The following is a 27,864-nucleotide window of genomic DNA, read 5'->3' as shown; positions in this document are numbered from 1 at the left end:
TGGGCGGCGTTATGCAAATCTTCCCACATCGTGACGTAGACATGTGGGGGCGTGTTTAAACGAGGTGTTTTAGGAGGGCGTGGACCAGTCTTAACTTTTATAAAGAATATCTCTTTGGGTTTGAGACTTTAGGGATCTTATCTATTCACGAACACCTTGTAACACTCCAAAGAGAAAGGAAAACTTGAAATCGCATCATATGACCCCTTTAAAAGTAGTTTGAAAGGTTCAGCTGATTAACAGATACAAACAGAAATTCAGCAATCGTTATTCAGAAAAAGATTAAGCTTTTGAAGAGCCTACAGAACATTTGTTGCAGAGAAAAACTTTCAGGCTGGGAAAATGCCTAGAATGCCTAGTTATGCCTAGAATTTGACCAATATTGCTTTATTCATGACAGATGCTGACGACACTGATGATTGATTATGTATCCAAAGAACAATACATGAAAAAGGATGCATTAAATGATTCAAGTGAAAGTAAAGATATTTATGCCACAAAAGATTTGTTGAAAATAAATGCTGTTCTTTTGAACTTTCTATTCATCAAAGAATATGACTTTCCACAAAAATATTCTGCAGCACAACCGTTTTCAACATTGATAATAGGGCTGCACGATTATGACAAAAATCATAATTGTCGATTATTCCCTTGAAATTGTAATTGCGATTATTAATTACGATTATCACAATCTACATTGAATGATGTTTATACCATTGTTTGATGCAACTGCATGCCGTATTTTTATATGAAAATAAACAAGCTGAAAACACTCTAACTGAAAAACCTTTAGTGCTTTTCTATAGAATTAAGCCTCAAATGTCAACTATACATCGGATTGGTTTCTTCTTTAAATTATAAAAAAAATAAAAATATGAATGGTATTATAATGTTAGACTAAAACTAAAATAATGGAAAAACCCTTAAGATAACATGTAAAAAGAAAAAAATGCATCTTAAGCACGCAGAATAATTATTGTAATCGCGATTAGAAATTCGATTAATTGTGCAGCCCTAATTGATAATAATAAGAAATGTTTCTTGAGCACCAGTCAGCATATTAGAATGATTTCTGAAGGATCGTTTGACACTGAAGAATTCTTGCATTATTGACATTAAAAGTATTTTCCTGTTTGACTGTGTAAAGCTGCTTTGACACAAACAGTATTGTATAAAGCGCTATACAAATAAAGATGACTTGACCTGACTTGTATATACATATTTTTTATAATAATAAATCTAAAACTAAAAACAATATGCAAGTTAAATGTTAGAAAATTAATAAAAAATAAAATTAATTGTTTTATATATCCATTAAAAGAACTTTCTGAACAAAACCTATTATTATTATTAATAATAATAATAATAATAATAATGATGATGACGATGATGATGATGTTATTATCATTTAATGTTTCATTTTATTTCGTTTTTTAATTCACAAATTAATTTACATCTTTGTTTCATTAAGATACCCAAGTGGAGAATTAAAAAAAAAAATCTTTAGATCTATTTTGTTATTTAAATTTTATTTATTTTTTTATTTTTTGGCATGCAACCGAAATCTGGTGATCTGAACTGCCTCACCAGTGTGCGACACAGAACAAACACTACCTCAATCCTTGACGTTTCAATCACGCTCAAGCACAGTCAAGTAATCAAGTCCAACTCTCTCAGTAGATGACATTAGCTGATTTTCCAAATAGCAATGTAAAAGCAATGTCATGGCCAGTAAATAGCAATGAAGTGCATTGCAAGGGTTAAAATCTGTCTTTTCACACAATAATTTTTAATATGCATGCAAAACCATTGCCCTGCACAGTGCTGGAGAAGTGTCTGGGAAAACATGGCCCTCTGCCCTGCCACTGCCATCCAGTCCCGCACTGCCAAAACTAGCGATCCGCTAATGCATTGTAAAACAAGGAGAAATCACAGACCTCCTACACTCCTCTCTAAAACACAAAGCTAGAAAACCTCCTAATTTTCTGCACTTCACCCACATCCTCCATTCATTCTGCACATCCTATCCATCCTCTATCAGACAGACATACTCAGGACTGGCCATCATCTCTCCATCATCATCCGATTCCACGCAGCGAAATAGTGGGATGGGATTTGGGCGCTTAACTTTATTAGCTACGCCTCAGTCTGAGGTCCACAGATTATGACTAATTAATCAGCTTAACATGGCTTAAACACCACTACACAGAAATGAAGAGCCTTATCTGTCAACACGCTAAAAAGATTTCACTCCCGTCATCTTTTCTTTCCGTAACACGCATGACACAAATTCCTCCTCTCCGCATCCTTTGTTGCCCAAAGATTAGCTTGACACACGCAAGCGGCTGCAACACAACCAGCTGGAATGGACGCTGTAACTTGGCTGAACGCTTGTGCCTCCGAGGCGGAGATGTGAGCCATATTGTATGCCAGAGGTTCTCTTGTATGCTATGATATGGTCTGTTAAGAAAGAGAACAAGGAATCAAGCCGCTTGGCTGAGAAACTATAGGGACCTATGAAATCCATTTTTTGTTTTGTTTCGCCCCCCAAATCTTATTTTTCCCCAAATTCCATGTTTTTTCCATTCAATTATTTGGATTCTGTTTTTATGGTTGAATCAAACTGTAATTATCAAAAAGATGTCTAATCAATTGAATTTATAAATCTTTTAACATAAATAAATGTACCTTTGTTTTTCCAATTTTATTTATTTATTTGGATTCCATTTTAATCGGTTAATTAAAATGTAATTATCAAAAAGGATGTCTAAGCTATTGAATTCATAAAAAATTAACAAATAATTTTTTTTTTTTTTTATTTGTTTCATTCATTCATTCATTCATTTTAATGATTCTGGGTTTCCCTTTTAATGGTTTAATTACATTATAATAATAATAAAAATGTGTTGAATCAATATAATATTCAGAAACTTATTTTAATAACATAACTCATACATTTAATTTAACTTATTAAAATAATAACAATAACAGTGCCCTATGGAATGTGTTTTATTTTTCAGAAATTCTGCATGTTTCTGGATTCTGTGTTATATTAATTAATACAAATTTTGAAAATTAAAAAAAAAATACAGTAAATTAAAGCATAAAACAATTTAATTAATCTTTTAAAGTGTAATCAAATACAAATTAAACAATTCCTTTAATTTTTTGCCAAACAAAGCGCTATTCAAAGAGAGTTTTTCTGTTCAAATTAAAACATTGACGAACAATTTTATAAATTCAATTTTTATGACTAGATTCCGCAATTCCATTTGTGTTTTCTGAATCAGGGAAATCACAGGACCAAAGTCTATAGTATGCGAGATCTATCTGAGTTCAATACTGAATGAAGTTAACATACCAAAGACGTCACCGGGCTCTAATGCTAACTCTAGACTAAGGTGGTATTTACACACAACAACAGGTGAATCCAAAAGACCCTGAGGCAGAGCTAGTCTGTAATTAGATCAATTAAATGGGAGGCAGTAAAAGGTGCACCTTGCGATGACGGAGGCGGGAAAGCGCGGAGTGTCTCTTGCGCCAGTTGTAGTAGATTAACCTAGACGCATAATCATGGCGGTTTTATGCCTTCACTTTGACAGCGCTCTGTCATCGGTTTGGAGTCTGTTTGCAGTGCTACGAGAGATTCCTCACTCTGAGGCGGAGCAAGGCGAGGTGAGGCACGCAGAGACCCCCCCAAATGCAAAAGCCATAGTGTTTCAAGTAGGACTATACCGGTTGACATCACCCAGCCCTGCTGAAACCAGGAGTAGCTGCTTCCTGTGAACCGGTCTGTCCGGTTCATCCACAAAAATGAGAATAACACTTCCTTCACTATCAGTATACTCTCTGTTTTTCCCTATTATACCGATCACTGTAAGCCATTTAATCAGATAGGGAGCTACAGTGTGAGCTAAAATGAAACTACATCCTCGGGTCAGTGACATGCAGGATTGCCCACAATAAAGAAAAGGATAAATATACTTCAAAACATGTGCCAAGTTTGAAAAATGTTGTTGTGTTCAAGTTGGTTTCATAGGGTATTTAAAGACTTTCATGCAATTTTCAAGAAGAGTTTACATTTAATAATGGTGTAACCATTAACATTTTCAGTACACCTTGAAAACAGCATACTAACAGAGTAAAAAACTTTATTTAAAAGTTATTACTTAATTTACTTAAAAACATTACATAATACTTATACTCTACCATAAAATACTGTCAAATGTAATGTTTTTAGTAAGAAAAACTACTATTTACCATATAATAAAAAGTACATTAAAAGAAGCACATTAGATAATTTAGTTTCTTTTAATTTTGTGTTATCAATATAGTATATTAGGGCTTTTGTATTACGTATTCTGTTATTTAATTCATGTATATTGCATTATTTTAGTGTTGTGTGTTACAAATCTATATATGATTTATAATCATGTGGCTTTCTATTGTTCCAACTGCATTGTTATGGTGGTTATCGCTGCATTTTAAGGTAAAAAGCAGATTTTGGTAGTTTAAGTATTTAATATTATATCACTTAATGAAATATACAGTCAAAAATCGTAAAGAAATATGCCATCCTGTAATACCTGAAACTCTTCTCTATGACTTTAAGAGAAACATATTTTTTCCAATATTAAAAATTATTCATGTTTAATTATTCTTATAAGAAACAATAATAAAAGATTTTGCTAGATTATTTTTTTTCCTTCAGCTATCAGGATAGTCCTATCACCCTGACATTTCCACTTTTGATTTCTTTAAAGGGGTCATATGATGTTGCTAAAAAGAACATTATTTTGTGTATTTGGTGTAATGAAATGTGTTTATGCGGTTTAAGGTTAAAAAAACACATTATTTTCCACATACTGTACATTATTGTTTCTCCTCTATGCCCCGCCTTTCTGAAACACATCGATTTTTACAAAGCTCATCGGTCTGAAAAGTGAGGTGTGCTCTGATTGGCCAGCTATCCAGTGCGTTGTGATTGGCCAAATACCTCAAGCGTGTGACGGAAATGTTACGCCCCTACCATACTGTGGCTCGCATTTGAATCGTCAGTGGCAAATTCTTTAAATATGAAAACGTACTTACAGGCTGTGAGTCAGCATTATTTGTCAGAACACCGGCATTGTAGGCTTTGTAGGATCCCATTGTAGGATCAGAAAACAGTCCTCCATAAAATGTGCTGCACACATCTGAATATTTGGGTTGAACTGTTCTGGAACAGTGTTGTAAATACAACTTAACCACTGATTTCTAGTCGTGTCCTCTTTTGGAAGGCCAAACAAAGTATTTTCGCTTTCGCAACGAAACACACAGCGTCTTTACGACATGGCGTCGGCAGCAACAATAAAGTTACGCCTTCTTTCTCTGCGTGAACATTTGGGCGGCGTTATGCAAATCTTCCCACAACGTGATGTAGACATGTGGGGGTGTGTTTAAACGAGGCCCTTTAGGAGGGCGTGGACGAGTCTTAACTTTTATAAAGAATATCTCTTTGGGTTTTTGAGACTTTAGTCTTTGCAACTTTAGGGGTCTTATTTATTCACGAACAGCTTGTAACACTCCAAAGAGAAAGGAAAACATGAAATCGCATCATATGACCCCTTTATTTCAGAAATTAAAAACATGAACGAATCAATTAATTAGGTTAGCAAAAACTGATTCAGTCAGTGATTCAGTCTGAATCATTTTAACAGCTCAATCATGGAGTGAGTTGTTCGGCGTGGTCTGAGAATTACTCTGAACTGCAAGTAATAACACATTTTAATGTATTTTTGAATAAATGAGTTAGACAGGAGCTTAAATTACATCGACTCCCCTCAACAAATTACAAGATACCAGGACGCCGAGCGAACAAGTGTTTGAGATGATGGACGAGCAGGAAGAGACTGAGGAAGGGAGGGAGGGAGAGAACGCGAACAGGATCTGTAATCATTTGCACATTCATGCATCAGGGCTTATGCCAATTTGTCAGATCAGTGGACAGACGCTGAGCACAGTTCATCAACCTGCTCCATTCCAATGAAGACACAGCTCGCAGCACCGAGCGAGACCACCACAGACTTGCACACTCCGCTGGGCCTACAGTCAACCTGTTCACAAACCAGCACATCTGCAAAGCACAGCACTGATGACACAAGAGAACCAAACAGAAGTAGAGAGAGAACATCAGATAAGAGGGGATTTGTCCTACCCTGCAACAGTAATTTACCAAACCGATTCTCCTGAAGCCCATCAATCCAGATCTGTGTGAGATTAGATGACTCAGCCAGAGCCCGGCTTTAACACGGCCAATCGCAGGCCGTCTCTCTTTGCTGACTCTAGGCTACCTCTTCTAATCAAACTCAAGAGAGAAAGAGAAAAAAACTACGTGATTAAACCGAACACCATTATTCTCGCGTTTCCCTCCAGGAAAACGGCAGACTGTTAAATGTGTGATCTGAAGATCTGTCTGTAATCGCTTTCGCTCGCACCTCTTCCTCTTTTGATCCCGGTTACGTTTGTTGGTTAGTTTGGTTTCCTTGTTCCACCCTGCAGGTAGTCAAGTACCCATAATGCCCATCAAAACCGTCTCTGCAATCCTCTCTGTGTGCAGGATTTCGGTCTCGCTGCATACATGAGATTACCTCCTTTTTTTTCCCCAGTCAATGTCAAATTCTTCCTGAGGCAGAGAGTCGCTCATTGACAAACAGATCTGGACATGTTGTTTCAAACAAAAACGACCAGAAACCAGGCCCTTAGATATATTCTCCAATAAGAGAAACTCAATTTTGGCATTTTCTGATGCTAGTGTTATGTGATTGCTAGCATGTCGCAATGTTGGTACAGTGCTACTTGCTTGTTCACAGTGTTAAGCAGTAGTGTCACTACAAACAGAGAAGCTAGTAGTTGAACTACATTTTTAAAAAGTAAGGTGTTAGCTCTGCTTGTTTTTAAGCTATGTAGCTTTTCAGTATGAAAGTTAGAGATAAAGATAGTTCACCCAAAAATGAAAATTAGTCCATGATTTACTCACCCTCAAGCCATCCTAGATGTATATGACTTTCTTCTTTCAGACGAATCCAATCGGAGTTATATAAAAAATTGTCCTGGCTCTTCCAAGCTGTTTAATGGCAGTGGGTGGGTGTTTCTGTTCAACAGTCCAACAGAAGTCCAATGAAGTGCATCCATCCATAATAAAAAGTGCCTCACACGGCTCCGGGGGGGGTGAATAAAGGCCTCCTGAAGCGAATCGATGAGTTATTGTAAGAAACATATCCATATTTAAAATGTTATAACCACTTTTCTGTAGCTTGCGCTAACTGTTGTCCGCGGAAGCCATTCCGGGTGGATGACGTAGAATGTAGGAGTAGCGTAAGCACCTGTGAGAATATGCTAGTCTCGCGAAAACCAACGTTTGTTTACAGGAGCAAAGGAAGCAAAGTTTCCTTCTTTAGCAAAGGAAAACCAGTCTCTTCTTGGCTTACATGTACATCTCAATAAATTAGAATGTCATGGAAAAGTTCATTTATTTCAAAATCATCACAATTAAAAGAACCAAAGACTTAAACTACTTCAGTCTGTGTGCATTGAATTTATTTAATACAAAAGTTTCACAATTTGAGTTGAATTACTGAAATAAATGAACTTTTCCATGACATTCTAATTTATTGAGATGCACTTGTATATCGAAATCCTCTGACATTTTTCTTTACAAATCCTCATTTTGTACTTCTAATTTGTGAAAGGTGTTTTGTTTTGTTCTCTCCTCTCTGCTTCCGCGTTCTTCACTTCTCACCGCCATATGTGCGCCTACGTCCTACGTCATCCGCCCGGAACGGCAACCGCGGACGACAGTTAGCGCAAGCTACAAAAAAGTGGTTATAATGTTTTAAATATGGATATGTTCCTTACAAGAACGCATCGATTCGCTACAGGAGGCCTTTATTCACCCCCCGGAGCCGTGTGAGGCACTTTTTATTATGGATGGATGCACTTTATTAGACTTCTTTTGGACTGTTGAACAGAAACACCCACCCACTGCCATTATAAAGCTTGGAAGAGCCAGGACAATTTTTTATATAACTCCGATTGGATTCGTCTGAAAGAAGAATGTCATATACACCTGGGATGGCTTGAGGGTGAGTAAATCGTGGGCTAATTTTCATTTTTGAGTGAACTATCCCTTTAAAGTCACAACGTACCAGAAATAGCGACAGATCTTTCATATTTTGATATATAGCTGAGAGAAACAGATTATCGAAAGAGAAAACATTATTGGGGCGGAATGTAAAAAGGGGCAGAGCTTAAAGGCCTTACAACAACAACAAAAAACTACAGTAATAACTTTTCAGTTTCTAAATCAACAGACAATAACGGTCTGTTTATTAAAAGTGCACGGTGCAGTAATGTCGTCTGGCGCTTTAAATTCGGGTGGACTTCTAAGCTACTTAAACTAAATGGGCAATTCTGATTGGCTCTCAATTTTTTATCATTCATTAGCCGTAAAAAATCATTCTGAAAGTGATTACAGTTGTGGTGAGAAGCAGAGATATGTCAGAATCAGAGATGTGTCAAAGTCAGTCATTTTACTGGAAGATCGAGTTATTACATTTTGATTAAAAATCACAAGGTTAAAAAAAGAAACATAGGCACGGACGAATTGTTCACCATAAGATTAACAGACAGGGTGAATTTTCATTTCATTAATCGATTTAATGGGTTGGCAAACTGCTGTGATAGTTGGGGTGATAGTTTGCTTGCTTAGTTGGGTACGCTTCACTGATTGCACAGACAATATTGGAAGAGAGCTGAACTGGATGATGACATCACTGAATCATCAATGAACTGACTTTAGCTGAAAAATGACTCTTTGTTATTGTCTTCTTGCATTATTGACAAACTATTTTCCTGTTTGACACTGTAAAGCTGCTTTGACACAATCTGTATGTATAAAGCACTATACAATTAAGGTGACTTGACTTGATAACTGTTAGTGATTCTGTCTGAATCAATCAAACAACTCACTCACAGTATCATAATCGGCAGTTTCTGTTACACTTTTTGTATTAGATTTCTGTTTCCAAATAACCATTTATTATTTATAAACAAATTAGGGCTGGGCGATATAGCAAAAAAAATTAAATTAAAAAAATAGAATTTTTTTTTTATGTAACCACTGTATTTTTAAATTAACACAATTTATTGAGACAAACAACAAATATTTTTTGTTTTAACAATCAAACACAAAATAAAAATTAAACAAATATCCCATTTCTAATGTTTTATATGCAGATTAAATAGGTCTTAAGGAAACTTTTGTCTTGTCTCCCGAGGCCACAGGAGGGCGCAATGAGCAAAATAATGCAGCACATTTAAAGGTGGGGTAAGTGATTTCTGGTAGCCAATGTTGACATTTGAAATCACCAAAACAAACACACCCCTACCCCAAAAGGGTCTCGCCCCTATTTTGATAGCTCCGCCCCACACATACGTACGCAACCCAGGCATCGATTAGTTCTGTGAAACAAAACGAATGTGTCTACAAAACTGTGTCTACACCGGACGCGAGTGGCGCGGCGCGACAAAATACTATGGAACTCATTATAATCAGTGATGCTGTCTACACCATAGATATAAATGCATATCTATGGTCTACACTGGATGCGGCGCGACACGACAGGACAAATCCCCGACAGAAAACTGCTGCTGCGTTCTATTCATGACGTATTGACACAAATTTCTAATGATTTTCAACGGTCGCTTTGTCGCATCCAGTGTACTAGACAGACTTTAGCTGTTGCGGCGGAGACACGGTCTTGCCTTATTGCCTTAAGCCTTCTTTTGTTCCACAGACGTTTTCCTCTCCCATCTCTTTTCCTCTGCCATCTCTATCGTTCTGTCGCTCAGCTCGCTAATGTGAGCACTGAGCACTCTCTCCTCCACATCATGAGAAACAGCATCATGTATTTATGCATTGCTTAATCTAAAGAGTCATTCACACAGATTGCATTTAAAAACATATGAGACGCAGTGAAAATGAATAAACCTCCACAAACTCGTGACGTGTTATCTAAAAGTTTAAACTTTTAACTTTGTATGGCTTTCTATACATCTCTTCTGTGAGACGCGAGTGCAGCAGTCATATTTGTCCGTCTAAAAATGCGCTGAATATGCATTCTGTGTGAATGGCTTGGTTTCGGTTTTAACCTTTATCAAGATCTTCTCCGCATTGAGCTTCTATATTTCTCTAATATGTTGAATGAATAGCGCATGGCGCGTCTCGTGGGCTAGACTAACAAAACATTCAAATGCAACAACGTCACTTACATCATCACCGCATCTCGCGCGCCCTGATGCACACCTAACATTCAAATGCAAATGTTTATTTTAAATTCGACTAATATACATTCTTTATTCACAATCTCCTCATCACAGGCAGGCACAGCACTCATTTCAGCATGCGTTCGTGTTCGTGTGTGCTGTCTGCGTCACTCATAGCATGTGCCTATATCGTGCACTATATCGAACATTTTTTCTATCGATATCGAAGAAGGTGTACCGTCAATAAATATCGATACCGTTTTATCGCCCAGGCCTAAAACAAATTATCTTGAATATCAAAAACATATGTAGCTTGCAGCGCAACAACCTACTTTCTCTGAAGGTTAGCTTTTAGTTTAACTATTTCTGTAGAGTACTTACAAGCTTAGCTAGTTATGTCAGTAAGTAGCTAGCTAGTAGTAACACTGCTGGATAAAAAAAACTTCAACTGGATAAAAAACGTAAACAAAAAAAAAACTAAACAATTTGAGAAAAAAAAATGGACAGAAACTAAAACAAATGGTAAAATTTTTTACAGTGTCCTTGTTACAGGTTAAATGTAACAATAATAGCTATAAATATAAATAATATATAAATATAATAATAACTGTAAATTATGTATAATTACAAGCAACAAACTACAAACCAACAGTAAGTACATGTTGTTAATATTTAGTACTTCATTTGTATAATTATTAATAATAATAGCATATAAATAGTAGTCAAAAGAGCCAGACCCAAGTCTCTATGATATTCTGGTGCCCAGATATGGATATAGTAACGGACAGGCATAAATTGATGATTTAAGGTATTATTCATGTCTGTAGCTCAAACGGTGAGGGACAAGGTATACTCTGAAAAGTCTAACACTTAACGTTATGAAAACATATGGGCAATAGAACCAGTGATGCCTGCCTTAGCAAACACCACTAATAATTGACAAAGTGGGGTGTAAAGCGGGTGCACAGCCAGAGGAACAGCGGCATGACATCAGAGGGCGGTGATTTCCAGAGAAAACTGGCATGACGGCTGCAGTCGACAATCCAAAGGTCAAGGCATCGCAGTAAAGCCAAAGGTACATTTTTGTAAGCTTTGCCGACAGCATAGGGAATGGTTAACAAACAAAAGGCCCAGACAGGATCCAAAAGCAAAACCGCACAGATCCTGCGCCTGTCTTTTAAAACAAACAAAAACAGCACACCAGGGCCGGTTTCATCCTGGACTGCACTAAACCCAACGCAGACTTGTTTCTTCCGTCGACCTCTCACTCACCAAGGGCCAGATCAGGGTTCCTCTCACCCCTGACCCTATGGAGAGAGAGAGAGAAGGGGGTTTTGTATTTGCTTGGGTAAATTTGCACAAAGCCTGCTCCATGGGACACAGCAGGAAATGTGAGATTACAGTGTGTTTTTGCACTCTCAAACATTCTTGTTTGTCTGGCTTACACGGAGGCTAGTCACAAACGTAATGAGGAGAAATGCATGTTGACAACACGTCTCCGAGCCTTCGCATGGTGACTCATCCAATCTGGATCGGTTATGTCAACAGACAAAGCGGGCGGCACAGAGACCCGTCCCTCTTCTGCACACCCCTCTTTTTTTAGTTCTTGTATCATATATGCAGCATAGAAAAACAACAAGAGCTGGGTCGTACCAAACCAACTGCATTCCTCCGCTAATGTGCTTTTACCTGACGAGGTACCTACATTCCTCTGAAATTCATCATGTAGTTTCATCAAAACCACAAATATCATTCTTCATTCTTAGATAGCATCTCTTGACAACAGCATAATCCCCGACCATGAGTTCTGGGGTCAATGAGTGTCAAGTATAAGGAAATCTTTTAAAGAATGTCATTTAAAACATGTATTCCTGTCAGTTTCATATGGTTTTGAAAAACTTTTATCAATTTAATAACTCTAAAATGTGACATGTGGTGTAGCCACCAGTGTTAGCTAAAATCAATAAAAATCATTTTCCTTAGTTGCCTTGACAACTAACTGAAATAAAATAAGGTTAAGTATTAATAATACTAAAACTGAATATATATGTATATATATATACTTATGTTATATAAATATACATTCTATAACGTATATTAAAGGTTATTTTCAAATTCCCATTTTTTTATATATTTGTCAAGGTAAGTATTTTTTGCAAATATCATTAAATATTAATTCATAAATCACATGGCATTTCACAACCTGAAGTAATATTGCCTTCAATGATCAGATATTTTAAGAAACTTACTGACCTTGAAAAACAGTCCTGAGGGTCTGCAGCGGTCCCCTCTATGATATAATTTCCTGTTTTATGCTTGTTCCTGTTTTTATGTTATGTTAGACCACATGACTTTTCTTTTGCAAAGAAAAATTAAATCAATGGAGTAATTTTTATTATTACTATGTTTTTTTAATAAATAAATGATCGGGTTCTTTACAAAAATGTCACTATTTCAAGGAGGCCTTGTCTTCCTTATTATCAGGGCAATTGTATCACCCTTATATTTTTGACTTAATGCCCCAAAAATACATTTTAAATTAGAAGAATTGATCATAGAAGATGTGCATTTTTGAATAAATTAATAGATCAGGACTTGTCATGTCATGGAATCTCTTATTGGTTTTCAACACAACTGGTTGTCATTTTAGGCCTTTTTTTTTTGGTTTATAGACACTCATTTCCCTCCTGAACAGTCTGTAATTTTGCTTGCACTTCACAGTTGATTCTCAAGATTTAAACCAACATAAAGCAAGGCCCTAAAAGTTGATTCAAGTTACATATACAGGTGCATCTCAATAAATTAGAATGTCGTGGAAAAGTTCATTTCAGTAATTCAACTCAAATTGTGAAACTCGTGTATTAAATAAATTCAATGCACACAGACTGAAGTAGTTTAAGTCTTTGGTTCTTTTAATTGTGATGATTTTGAAACTACTTCAGTCTGTGTGCATTGAATTTATTTAATACACGAGTTTCACAATTTGAGTTGAATTACTGAAATAAGTGAACTTTTCCACGACATTCTAATTTATTGAGATGCACCTGTAGATCCACAAAAGGTGCAATAACTCTCTCCCGTCACATGTCTTACAGTTAATAACAATTATTACAGTGGGAGTGAGGTTGAGAGTGCTCCTGACATTTGAAGTAATTGTTCTTCGTGGTCTAGTAGTCCCTGAAGCAAAGGTCGTGACGTTCCTGCATGTCGCCTTGGATCCTGACAAGCCATCTGCTTGACACCGAGGCCGACTAAAAATGCTTTTAAATGCTACACTTGGAGCAAGAGATCAAAATATCAGAGACAGACCCCAAAGAGGCAACAAATCAACCTTCCGCTGTACAAAAGCAGCTAACATTTTAAAAAACGTGTGATATGACAGCTCTGGAGGTTTCCATTTCTAGACAGACAGGCTAACCATTTAGCAACTGGAAGTAGAGCTAAATAAACACGAATCTATTTCCTCTTGTGAGAAGCCATATGGAAGAGCTGAAATAAAGTGAAAGCCCTTTTCCACCAGCATGAGAAGCACTAGACTTGCAGTCTCATATGAATCTCATCCATCTTCTCAGTCATGACCCTGCTCATTTTATAGCTCCTTTCCCGCTTGCCGGTGATAGCACGGGCATCATTAGCTAAGTGTGACCAAGATGACAAGCCGTTGCAGGGGCGCTCGATAACACCAGGCCCAGCACCTTTAAGCAACGCAGCACTTACTCAAGAGCGAACAGCTGGCACAGTCACCAGATAAGGAAGAGCTGGCCAGATTAGTATACAAGTAGTTTTTGAGCTATAGCATTTTGAATTTGGTGAAGAACATAATGACAGAAATATTATTTTTGGGTGAACTGTTCCTTTACTGCACTGTTGCTAGAGCCACTTTTGTAATAAATTAACTGGTTAGTTTAAAATTTCATATGTCTTTGCTTGTTTGTAATTGTAAGAACTATGATAGTTTATTGCAATAAAAGGTATTAGATATTTACTTTTCTAAATATACGTCAGTTTCTGAAAGGTTACGTATATTTATAACTTGACACCAGTGCTGTTATTGTTAACAAACTATAAAAATCATTTATGTTCATTGAAATGAAGATAAAATAAAATAAAAATATTAGATTAAATTAAACTTATAAAAACCTACTGCTAATTAAAACAAAAATCATTGAAATAAAGCTGAAATTATATATATATATAAAGATTTTAAAAAATTACAAATGTTGCCTTGGCAACTAACCGAAATAAATTAAGATTTAAGTCATAGTAATAAAATGACTAAAACTGAAATAAAATAAATTAAAGCTAAATAGAACATTTGAAAAACAAATAAACAAAACTAATAGCAAGAGCACAAAACAAAATGTAACAATAAAATGAAAACTGAATATATAAAAATATATTACATTTTTTTTTTTAAATAGGCTACTATAATAGTATACAAATAATACCAGTTGTCCAGTGGTTTATAAAAATTTTAATTGTGACTTTATGGTGCAATCTAACAGCTAAAGCACATCAGGTTGTTAGCCTGCTAATTAAAGTATCGCCGCTAAAAATATCAATAATAAATAATAAATAATAATAAACTGGATACACTTGTCAACTATTCAGCTGTCTAGTCCACTATTGTGACCCATCCCTAACCAAAATTAACAGGGCTTCCTTAAGACCTTAAGACTAGTTTGTACACCGCTGAGTTGATTTTGAAATGTAGTTTATGTAATTATATTACAATTCTAGTAAACGTGTGGTCGCATTAGCAAAATTTTGCGAACAAAAATGACTGGATTTCAACCACAACAATTTGCCAAACAACAGTAAATCTGACCGAAACTCAAGGCGGCTTAGAGTCCTGTGTAATAGTTGTGCGTATTACCAAGACTGCCTCTTCTCTGTCCAGCCCTAATTTTACTCAAACACTGTCTGCCTCCGAGGTCATTTCAAGACGGCCAATTGCTTCACTCCACCCTTGTGGTGACTGAATTCGCTCAGTAAGCACCGGGCAGTGTTAAAGGCCACTGCAATGGTAACGAAGTTTCTGCGAGCAGACAGCCTCATCTAACAGCTTCTGACAAGGTGCTGGCCTTCCGGCACCCTGGGCGCCTGCCGCAGTTTAAGCACAGACGTAAAGAGATGGGAAGAGGGAAGAGAGATTAGAGAGCCAGCACAAGAACTCATGATAGCATCATGCCTTCACTCCTTCACACATTTGGGCATTTTCAGAGCCCCTTCTCTCATGACTGTTCATCTTCTCGTGATTAAATCTGTCATATCTAATTATACGTTACACTGCAACGATTCTCTCCCTCCATTTCTGCCTGGCAGGTAGAAACACAAGTCACAGTTGAGGCTATAAAAAGTGTTTCTAAATGGTAAATGTAATTTATTTTTATCTGATGAAGTCATAATCAGGAAGGTTCACTTACAAGCTCCTGCTTGTGCTCTTTGGAGCTCTACTTGCACACATCAGTGAAGTACTAGAGAGAACACGATAAAGGAAAAAGGAAAAATCTTAAGTTTCTAGTTCTTAGAAATGCACTCTTTGAAAAGTTTTGAAGTTTCAAAAAACGCAACTCCATTTTCAAGAAAGGTTTCAATTTAATGTTATGTGGTGAAACCATTAATAAAACCACCAATAAAAAGTAATAACATATTCCAATATGCCTAATATCAAGAAACATTTCTTCTTATCAATGTTGAAAACATTTGTGCTTCTTAATATTTTTGTGGAAACAGTGATACTTTTTTTCAGGATTCTTGGATGAATAAAAATAATTTATTTGAAATATATATTTTTTGAAACATTATAAAATGTCTTTGTCACATTTTATCAATTTAATGTGTCCTTGCTGAATAAAAATTAATTTAACCAAACAAATAAAAAAAATCAATCAAACTGACCCCAAACTTTTGAAAATCTTTTTTTTTTTTTCAAAAGAAAATTCTTACAAACACCATGAATTATTAATTTATAAATGTCATTAAGTTTTAGGGAAGCCACACCATATGGCATTTCACAACATGATATATATTGTCTTGTCATAACAAGGTCAAATTATATATTTCAAGAGCATTACTGACCTTAACACAGTCATGTAGATCTTTTATATTCTGCATTTTTCTGGATGTTGGTTGGACCACATGACTTTGTTGGTCACACCAACTGACTGATTTCCCAGGTTAGGTAAAGGCTTTTCAAATGAATAATAAAATATTAAGCCTAATTAAACCACCTCAGGTTTTCTTTAAGAATGAGTCGAAATCGCCGGCCGCGCCGTTCTCAAGCCCGCGCCTCTGCTCACTCCAACCCTCCCGCTAGCCCCCGGCCTCTGCTCACGCTAACCCTCCGGTCGTTCCTCACGCTAGCCTAACCTTAAACCACATAAACACATTTCATTACACCAAATACACAAAATACTGTTCTTTTTAGCAGCATCATATGACCCCTTTAATAACTTTTTTTTCTTCAGTATATCGGTTTCATCACCCTGACATAAGCGATTATATAATACAGAAACTAAAGACATGCGCATTATAGAAGAAGTGTATTTGAACCATAGTGTGAATTGCATTTTTACTATATTTTTAAATAAATAAACAGATCTGACAAAGAAGAGCAAGTCATTGACCCATAAAATGGATGCCAAACGAAGCACACTTTTTTAATTTTGATGATCCGTTGACCGTTAGCAAATTATAGCCGAAGGAACGGAGGTATGTAAAAATGTTCACCCCCACAGAGAGGCCTAACATCCAGCTAAGCCCTTTCATACAGCAGTCTACTAGCCCTCCTCTCCTTGTTTTTTTACTTACCCCCCTACCAGGGGCATCTATGGTGGACATCCTGCAGGAAACGGAGCGCAGCTGAAGGAAAGAGGGGAATCCCAACAATCGCAACATAGCGACAAAAACGGCTAGGGCAACTTCAGAGGAAATGGAGGCTGAAAAGTCAAACAAAGAAGGCAGACCCAAAAAATTACTTTTTTGGAAATCACATGCCAAGTGTTTTCTTCCCTATAATACCTACAGCAAACACTGGAGACAACAAAACATGTCATAAAGCAAAAAACTGTGGTGAGTGGGAGGAGGCCGTGGCGACGTTCCACTCGTATTTCTCTGCCTTGGTGTGAACCAAACACTCACATACCCAAAGCCCAGAAATACAGACGCAAGGAGAACTAGCTTGAGTTTGGCGGGAGTCCGCCACGTCTGTGGGAGGTGAAATTCCTGAATGTTACAGAAAGTTCTTCCTGTGGGCCATCTTTGCTCGGTTTCTGCCTGTCTCTCTCTCGTTTCCCAGATGCTCTCATCTGTAGGTAAAATGCTGAGTCACCGAGAGCTGCACTCAAGGCCACAGGAGTGGCTGGAGACCGCAGAGAGACTGCTTATTGACAGAATGTACATTGCTGATCCGCACAAGCCAATGCAGCTTCTGGGAACAGGCACCAGGGAAAGGGCTGGGAGGCTGCTTTATGAATATATAACGCTACCAAACCATTTCATAAGAGCTTTTGTACACTGATGCCTACACTTGGGCTGCATCCAAAATTGCATACTTCCCTACAAGATAGTAGACAAAAAAAAAAAACAGTATGAGAAAAGAGTAGTATATCTGTATTCATAAAACAGCAGACGAAAAGTTCCTGAATGACCTGCTATTTCTGGTGAGATTCTGAAGTGCTCATCCAATGGACACTTTACTATCCTATGAGGCCACAGTAGAGGAGTTCTTGTGAATGGCAGTGTTGTAACTGATGCTGGCAGGTCACATGACAGACAACATGACGAATGTAACACGTCCAGATTACATTCATAGGTATATTCAAGTTGTGTTGGAAATATTTATTATATTTGTATATGGGAGATCTTATTATATTTATGAGCTGAACACCACATGCCACCACAAACTCATAATTATGAGTGGGAAACTCAGAACTATTTTTAAGTTTTAGAAATAGGGTTTAGGAAATGCGATAGACGCAATAAAGGCAATTTTTTTATTGATGGTAAATTTCTCGACATTTTTTTTTTAATTGTTTAAATTTACAATAAAACTTGTTTTATTCAAAAACAAATTCAAAGTTGCATGTACAACTGGATTTACAGCACTTTCATAAATTGAATAAAAGCATAAAAAAAACAATGTGCATTCTTTATTCATCATTTTGTAGAAATACTTTAAAAAATCTTGTCGAATTTTTTGTAGAAAAGGTACATCGCCATCTTGCTCCAACCAAACTGACTTGAATGCATCTGATGTCGTAATTACGACTTTCCAACTTGTAAATACAAACTTTCCGGAAGGACTTAAATTCATATTTCACAGAACATATTTTTTTAACTGTCATGAAGTATGTATTTATTTAAGAAGTACTACTTTTTCATCACCTAATCACTATTTTCTTGTTCATCACTGTAAATCTGCTTTGAAACAATCTGTATTGTATAAAGCGCTATATAAATAAAGGTGACTTGACTTGAGTATGTAAATACTCAATGTTAAGACACTGCCTAGGAAACTACAGCAGAACAACAGAGAGCAAAGGTCACACCCTAAGACCATCCAGGAACTTCATCGCCATGGACACCATTCTTTAAAAAAATGTGACAGGCCATTGTTGCAAAGTGCTATAGCAGGCGATTTGAAACTCTCTGACAAAAGATAGTTGCACGCTGTAGAAGCGAGCGTTCCCACCCCCTCTCAAAACCCACAACAATGTGTTGATTTCTCTTGAACGAAAAATAAACTTCTAATTTGAGTCATTTTCTTATCGATTCCAGCACATCTAGACCCTACTGGGGGTTTCTGGGTAATTTGCAACCATGTTTCATGCAGCATTTCTTACCCAATAGAGACTCTCTAGTTGTTGCCCACTATCAAATGCCTCATGTCAAGAAAAATAAAGTGGGGGAGTGTTAGGAGCAGATTTCCTCATGGAAATTCGGATGCTCATTAGAAAATGCCAGTTTCCTTTCCATGTAATCCAGCCATGCAACAAGGCAGCAATTCAGAGCAGAAGTGGTGTAATCTAGGGAACGCATGCTAAACCAGCTATAATTAGCTCTTTACTTTATCAAACACAACCCAATTCTCAATTCCATTCATACTCACTTTTTCCTTCACATCAAACAAAGGCCTACTCAAAAAGCATTCAGGGTTTCATTCTTACTGCAAATCGCCTCAAAACAATGACTGCCAGCGTTAATATGACTTTCAAGTCACTCTGAGAAACATAACAATCCTCTGGAAAGTAAGACTGTGTCACGGTGCCGGAGATAGTCAATGCTTGTAGCGGCCACATCTGAGCCATCTGCTTGTTTTTCCATACAAACATAAAGACTCTGCAGCCTAAAAAAAGCTCAGATTCCTCTGTAAGAGAGCAGACATTTGAACCAAATACTGTTTACGATAAACAAACTAAGGATATAATAAACGCAAGGACATCAACGGTATTATGATGACTACATTTTTACTGCAATGTGAAAGCCCGCAGGTGATGGAGATTTACCGCTGATTACAGAACCGGCTTTCTGACAAGATGCGCGTTAAATATCGCATGCGATTAATCGTGCAGCCCTAATTTTTACCTTACAAAGCAGCACCTGACCGTGCAATCTCACTGCTGCTAGAGTGTCTGCCATGTAGTGAAACTTCAGCAACCCAAAGTATTTGGCCAAAAAAGCAAACAAAATGTAATTTTCGGGTTCAGGGGGCCAAATCATTGACCGACACGTTTTGACTTTGTCAGTGTCTTTTCTGTGCACACAATATGGATAAGCTACAAGTAAACATGTGACCAAAAATGGTAAAATACTTCACAGTGAACAAAAATTATTGAGTAGCAATACATAAAATTTGTAAAATATGTAAAAAAATATTAAATTTGTTCAGCTGAAATATCGAGAGTTGGCGCACTGCCAAAAAACTATACTATGAACAGCATACTGAGCTCAATTACTCAATGACCTAACTTTCACCAAAACGTTATTTTCCATTTAAATTTTAGGCTGAATAAAAACTTTCATTTTGTTAAATTTCATTTTGGTGCAAAAATATTGCCACGGGTTTGTTTTGCAGTTACTAAGGTGTTCAGGTTGGTTGTTTACAAGTGGGATGTTTTGGGAAGTGTTCGACAAGAAAAGTTAGCTATAAGCGAAGCTAAAAGAAAGCTTAACTTAAAGAAAGTAGCTAGTTACAAAAAAGTTCACAACTTTCTACAATTTAAACTACTTTACATTGTTAAATAAATGTAAAATAAATGAACAGATAGAACAGAACTGACTGAAAGAACCAAAAGAATGATTCATTCTCAAATCGGACATCGCTAGATCCAATTATAAAGAGATGACAGAAAATACCCAACGCACAATTTGATTTTGTAAATATTGCTTGATAAAATGAAAACTATCGCACTAAATTCATACTTAATTACTAAATTAGGTTTGCTACTAAAAATCTGCATCATTTTAAAACTAGCAATGCTACAACAGAGAAACATAGCTTTGCTATTTGCAGCAACGCTACACCCAACACTGTTTCAGGGTGGTTGCTAAGGCTAAAGGTTTGTTTAAATCCCAACCCTATGAGTATGAGTAATATTGATAGTGATGCTTGCCTTAGCAAGCACAACTAATTATTCAGTCGTGACATGCTGAATTCAAGGAGAAAATGGAACTGGAAAAATAAATGAGAAGGATTAAATTACCAATCACCCTTTCTGCAATGTTTGGCAAGTGGACAGGTCTTATGGGCCAGACATTTGGCAGATGAACATTGGCTAACGCTGAAGACACAGCAAAAGGGCTTAGATAGATCACAGACGCTTCTGTTCGTGCAAATCACACATATATTAGCAAAGGTGGAAAGCATTTAGAGGGTGTACTTGTCCAGAAAATGTCCCTATTAATTCTAATGTCAAGTACAAATGACTAAATATCACGCTTATTATCTACCGCTGCGGCTCCAAAATAGCGCATACAGTGCCTAGACTGGACTGCATAGAGGGTGACTGGCTCACATCAGCTGAAATATATATATATGTGAGATAAGGTGAACGGGGCTGAGGAATGAGAGATTAAACTCTTATAAGCCCATGACGTTTATCAAGAGTTTCCATCGGCCGGCTCAAAATGTTGTGAATTTCTGGGACTGCAAAGCCGCTCCTACAACAGATTGCAATCATGTCTCTCTGAGTTCTGTCTACCTGTTCAAAGTTACGGAGACAAGACACAACAACAAATCACTTGGGTTTCTGCAATGAATTCCAAAGCAGTCATAAGGGAAACTCACCCAAAAATGACAATTCGGTCATCATTTACACACTCATGTTGTTACAAACATTCTTGTGTGGAGCACAAAAGCAGCTATACAGCAGAATGTCCAGGCTGCTCTATTCCATACAATGAAAGTATGTAGCCATACAGGTTTGGAACAACATGAGGGTGAGTAAATGACAGAATTATCATTTTTTGGACATATATCTCCTTAAAAACGCTCACTGTGAAACCATCAACAACCTCAACTATTAACCTTTACTCAGAGCACATGCAACAGGAGGAGAAACATGGCAGTAGTGCTTGAAGCCTAAAGAGTTTGATTGCGCGGAATCCTCCTGCATTCTTCACATTTCAGCTAAGGGGCTCGGAGGGGTCATGGGGTCTGCGTTTAGAAATGAAAGATCACAGGAAAGAACACATGCTTCACTTGAACAATTTAGAGTCTCTATAGTTCTGGCTTTGTAATAGGAAGACAGTATAACAAGTATGAGCTTTATTAAGCATGTACAGGAATACAAGCACATGCCATCCAAGTACACAGTTGCTATGTTTTAGAGGAATGTACTTCCAGCAAGGCACCGAAAGAGAATCAATTGCCACTTCTGAAGAATATTTTTGAGGCAGAGGGCCCTCACGAGTCACGGGTGATATTTATTCACAGACAAAAAAATGGTAAATGAACAGAATGTCTCATTTACTGACTATTTGTGCAATTCATCTGGTGCAAACCTGTTAAAGCGTTAGTTCACCCAAACATTCTGTCATTTACTCACTTTCATGTCGATCCAAACCTGTATGACTGACTTTTTTTCTGCAGAACACAAAAAGACGCTATTTTAAAGAATAATAGGTCCAGACAACACTGGACCCAACTGGCTTTCATTTCAAACTATCCAACCCAAACTCATAAGAAAACATAACCATTTGGTGATGGTGATTTCGTATGAATTTGAACAATATAATTTGTATCGTATGTATGATTTTTAGAAAATCATTCACACAAATTAGCCACTAAATCGGCAAAATGTAAAATATTTATGAATGGCAATTGGATTGTGTTGAAATATCGTCTTTTGTGTTTCACAGAAGGAAGAAAGTAAGGTTTGGAATGACATGAGGAAGTAAACAATGACATGTAAACGATGACAGCATTTTAATTTTAGGGTGAAGTATCTCTTTAAATGTCCTGTAAAAGTCTTTCTGCCAATACTCCCGATGGGAAATGGCCCCAGAGTTTGGCTGAACAGACATTCCAACCCTTATCATTCATTCCTGATTCGATGAACTTTCATCTGCATGACTTTATCTGAGGAATACAACTCATTTTTACTCAATCAAGACAAGCATCGTCAACAAATTCCACACCGTCTGACTTGCGCACTCACTGAGATTCTTGTGTATCTTCCAAACTACATCAAGTGTTGGCTGAAGAAATACCAGTCCGAGTCAATTGATATTATGTTGTCAAGCGGGTTTAAAAACGATGCCCCTGAATGCAAGAAGTCAACACAGACATCACTAAAAGGTTTCAGCTAAGGACCACAGTCTAATCTATTACACATGTGACAGTTGGGTAATAGAACAAATATACACCACTCATCAAGCACACAAACACCAATTTGGAATATTAAAAATCAACGTAGACTGTGCCAGATAAAGTCCAGGTAGAAATTCACAACAGTTAGATCAAGAATAATCTGAAAATGATTTGTAAGCGCATCATCATGAGTACTGACAGTTCAATATATCAGCCAACGAGCCAAGTCAATTAAAAGACTATTTATTAATAGGATCTTTAGTAATTCTGACATCTGCATTGGCCAATAACTGTGCCCACTTAACAGATTAAAAGATGTATGACAATACATACTAAATACTAAGACAATACTAAATCAAATTCACTATAAGAAATAAATTAAATATAAAAAATGACTACTACTATTATCAGCCAGTAATCAGCCACGCCAATAATCTCCAATCATTGAATATTGGCCAATTAATGGCCTGAAAATATGGAATTTGCTAGTTCCCATTACAAAACACTGTAACATCTGGGGTCTGAAAACCCAGGGGTCTGAGTGGGTTGTTGCTATAACTTCAGACCATGACAGTATATACAACATAAATGAACATAACAGATTCACACTGTTTTTTATGAAAAGTTCAGTATATGTAAACAGCTACTATGGCCATATTGAACTACCGTGCAATAATAGAACAGGACTGGACCTCAAACCAGTTCTCCAGCCTGTTCTGAATGTGCAGGGAGTAGGTCGTCACCAGCTAGAGGATTTTTCAACCAAACTCAAAACTTCCTAATCAAACTGTATTTGTTTCTCTCTGTAACACAAAATGCCATTTAGGGCCAAAGCAAAAATGTTAAAATCAAAGAACAACTGGACTATACTGCCTTACGTCAAAAGCAATGTTCCAAAAAGGCTCAAGATTAATAATAATAATAACCACTTTTTCATGCACAACATTTTCAGATTACGGTCTACATTTCCGAATAAGTGAGCCAAAATTTTGCTTAATAAACCAGGAATTTTGGCGTAATCCAGTTATGGCATTCATGCTAAAGTTTATATGAGGCTTACATAAACAGAATATGATCCAACCCTGAATATTGTTGTGCATGTAAACACAGTCTATGTATCAGATCTGAGTCAAAGCATCAGTGCTTTATCTGGGTGATGCCAGACATTCGTTCACGGAAAACCTAGCAATGATTATGTTTTTGGCTTTGATTATCATAAACCAATTTACCAGAAATCATTTTGAAAGATGTAAAGCATAAAGACTGCTCTGAACCCTTTGGTTTGCCACATATACTGCCTGACAGCTGTAAGGCTGGGTATCTGAGCATAGATATGAGAACATGTAACAAACTCCTGATCTGGGTGATGGAATATTAAACCAATCACAAAATATCACATGGAAACCAGATGTAGTTCAATGGAATAACAAATCTACATACACCCCTCTAGTTTCCTCTAGACAAAGTAAATAGCACAAGTTTGCTTACAGAATCCCATGGATTTAGGAAATGTAGACGAAGGAAAAGAAAAAGACTGGTGCATACCACAGCATGCCTCCCCTTTCTCTTCTCTTTCACTCCTTTATCTGCAGCAGCAGTATAACCGGCTCAGAAATTCATCAAGATGAGGACTAGCAATAATAATAATAATAATAATAGTCCAGCAGTAGTCCCATAAACGTCGGCGTTCACCTTCTGCAGCTGTCCGAACGCAATACAAGCTCTTCTTTCAGTGGCTGATTGTATTCTGAAAGTTTTCAACAATCTGATTTGTGGTTCTCTTCCCAAACGCAGCACAAAAGACAAAAAGCATCGAGGAAAACCCAGACTGGAATATCAGTTTCTTGTTGGAAAGGAGGGGGCGTTGAAGGAGAGAGAGAGAGAGGGAAAAACAGCTTTGTATCGTTGTGTCTTCCCTTGGGTTCACCACGTTGTTTCGGAGCACTTATAATTTCCTTTGTTGTGTCCAAAACATCCCGAGTTGTCCATGTTTATCACACATTTCAGCCGTCAACACGCGGTCTGTGAGGAACAGCGCAAGTCTCCAGCGGAAAAAAGGACTTCTCCCAGCATAAAGGCGAAATTCAGTGACGGAGCGCGTGTGAATGTGTGTTAATGTGTTTTTTCAGCTTCCCAATAATGGCGGCCCTTCTCCCGTTCTCGGTCTCTCCTCCCTCCTCTGTACTCTCGCGCATAGACACAATTACCGCACACGCGCACACACACACACACACACACACACACACAAGATTGTTTGCACCTTGACATGATTTTCACAACTGCTAAACAAATGTCTCCTTTAAAATACGTGCTTAATTACTTAAAAAGTCACAATACAAACGTAAATAAATAATAGGACAAACAAGCGCACACGCACACACACACACACACACACACACACACAGAGACAGACAGACAGACAGACAGACAGTCAGACAGTATTTATTAAAAACGCCAGCATATGTATCTAAAGGTGCTGCTGTTAGTCCGGTGGAATCAGAATTGGCGTTGTTGTTGTTGTTTTCTTACAAAAACAAATAAGATGCTTGTCAGTAACAAACATTGTCCATATACAGAGGAGAGGATGGGACAATCTCAGCAACTATAAGGTTTTGAGTCAAAAGTCCAGTTAGCCTACAAAAAAATGTATTTTATTATATGTTGGTTTATAAAATTAAATAATAAATCAAATCCAAAACATGAAATTAAATAATAATAATAATAATAATAATAATAATAAAACGTTAAAGATATTAAGGGATTTTTTTTGTCCTGTTCCCAGAACAAGGGTACTTTTCATCGTTGTCACCGATCAAGTTTTTACTAAAACTAAACTAAGAAATGTTAATTGAAATAAAGCTGAAATAAAATAAAAATGAAATATGGATATTAGATGAAAGTCTTTTTTTTTTTTTTTTTAAGTGAGCATTAAAATTACTAACTGGAAATAAAATATATTATTTATTAAACAAAAACTAGCAAAAAAACTAATAAAATGACAAAAGCACATACCAAAATAAACAAAAATAAAAAAATAAAATTAAAGCAGAAAATGTAAAAATACAAGCTCATTAATGATTTTGATAAAAATATATGTATTATAGAAATAATGCTTAAAATTAATTATATAAGCATTACAGAAATAATTCTAAACTATAATACTAAAATATACTATAGTAGCACCATATAAATAATACTAAAATAAAATTAAAATTGGATGAAAAGCCTATATGCTATTTAATGGCAGGTTCCACTGTGACAACTTACCCCAACAGTGGTAAGTGGAATATTAAATATAAGTGGAAGTGAAATATAACTTACCCCAGTGGTGGTATTTATTCGAATATTAAAAATGTGACAAATGACAAGCACTTTTCTATGACATTTTTGATTAATGATTGACCCCATAATACAATATAATATAATTTCCCATGACTCTCCACAAAGTTTTTCTGAATTCTTCAAATGTTGTGCAGCCTTGTCATAATTGTTCCCTTTTTAAATAAAACAGTTTCAAACTCTATTGTCAAGGTGATAAACTATAGATTTGTTTCCACATACTCGTAATTGCCTTCAGCTTTGGCTCTTAAAAAGTTTCTGTTCAGTTCTTCCCATCTCGCCATCATATTGTGAGTCCAATCAGAGAGAGTCACTTGGGGTAAAAGTTTAATAAAAAGTTCTCATGCTTTCTGTTTTTTATCTAAATAGGCCTACAAATCTATAGTGTGGTTTTAATATTACAGAAACAGACGCTAAATCCAGTTATTTGCAGTTAATCATAGCAGTATTTATCATGACACAGTTCAAAAAGAAAAAAAACCCCAGCAGCCTTTCACAACAAACTGCTTTTGGTGAAGTAAAGAAACTGCGAAGGTCTCAGCTCCCACCTCTAGACTGCAGCTGAAATATTTCTAAGTCCCAAGGGCCACCATATTCTTCGCTCTCACAGTTGTGCAATCTCTTAACAATCAGAGCCCCAACCCCCTTCTGAATATGTGCAGAGACCCTGTCCAAGTTATCTGGACAATGTTCTGCAGAAGACAAACTTACTACCCTTAAAAAAGCTGAAGTACAGAACAGAAGTGTGGTGATGTAACACAGATCTGGTTCTCCATTTTATGTGATGTATCCAGAAATATGGCAAGAAATGCGTAAAAGGCTATGATGCATGCATTCAGACTGAACTCACTCTGCAGGGGCCATTAAATGCTATTGTTTTTTATGTGTATAGTTAAGCTGTTGGAATAAGTCTCACAAAAAGGCATAAATTAAAATTAGCAAAGATACACTCAAGCATTATCCCTCGTATAATGTCTGTCTTATATAAAAGTTGAAACCAAAATAATAATAGCTAACATAATAATAATAATAATAATAATAATAATAATAATAATAATAATAATAATAATAATAATAATAATAATAATAATAATAATAATAATAATAATAATAATAATAATAATAATAATAATAATAATAATAATAATAATAATAATAATAATAATAATAATAATAATAATAATAATAATAATAATAATAATAATAATAATAATAATAATAATAATAAATAACATTATTGTTAATACATTTTGGACAGAACCGACAATTTGCACTTTCACAATTGTACAAAAATAAATAAATTTATAAATTAATTCAAATTAAATCTAGATCAGACCATGTTAATAAAATGTATATATATATATATATATATATATATATATATATATAGAGAGAGAGAGAGAGAG

General features: G+C 36.3%; 1 protein-coding gene across 3 annotated transcripts in view; it reads right to left on the bottom strand.

The window, feature by feature from the left end:
• Positions 1-25,328, bottom strand: part of LOC107699836 (rho GTPase-activating protein 35-like) — a 117,689-nt gene extending 92,361 nt beyond the window's left edge. For 2 of the 3 annotated variants that reach the window (XM_016501234.1, XM_016501236.1), the window contains exon 1: positions 24,665-25,328. The gene's annotated coding sequence lies outside the window, so the exon portion shown is untranslated. The other variant, XM_016501235.1, reaches the window with a different exon arrangement.
• Between the last annotated feature and the right edge of the window lie 2,536 nt (positions 25,329-27,864).

The sequence above is a fragment of the Sinocyclocheilus anshuiensis genome, unplaced genomic scaffold, assembly GCF_001515605.1.
Source record: "Sinocyclocheilus anshuiensis isolate Anshui unplaced genomic scaffold, SAMN03320099.WGS_v1.1 scaffold194, whole genome shotgun sequence".
In the NCBI taxonomy this organism is placed as follows: domain Eukaryota; kingdom Metazoa; phylum Chordata; class Actinopteri; order Cypriniformes; family Cyprinidae; genus Sinocyclocheilus; species Sinocyclocheilus anshuiensis.
Note: the sequence above shows the minus strand (reverse complement) of the source record. Positions and strands in the feature narration are given on the sequence as shown.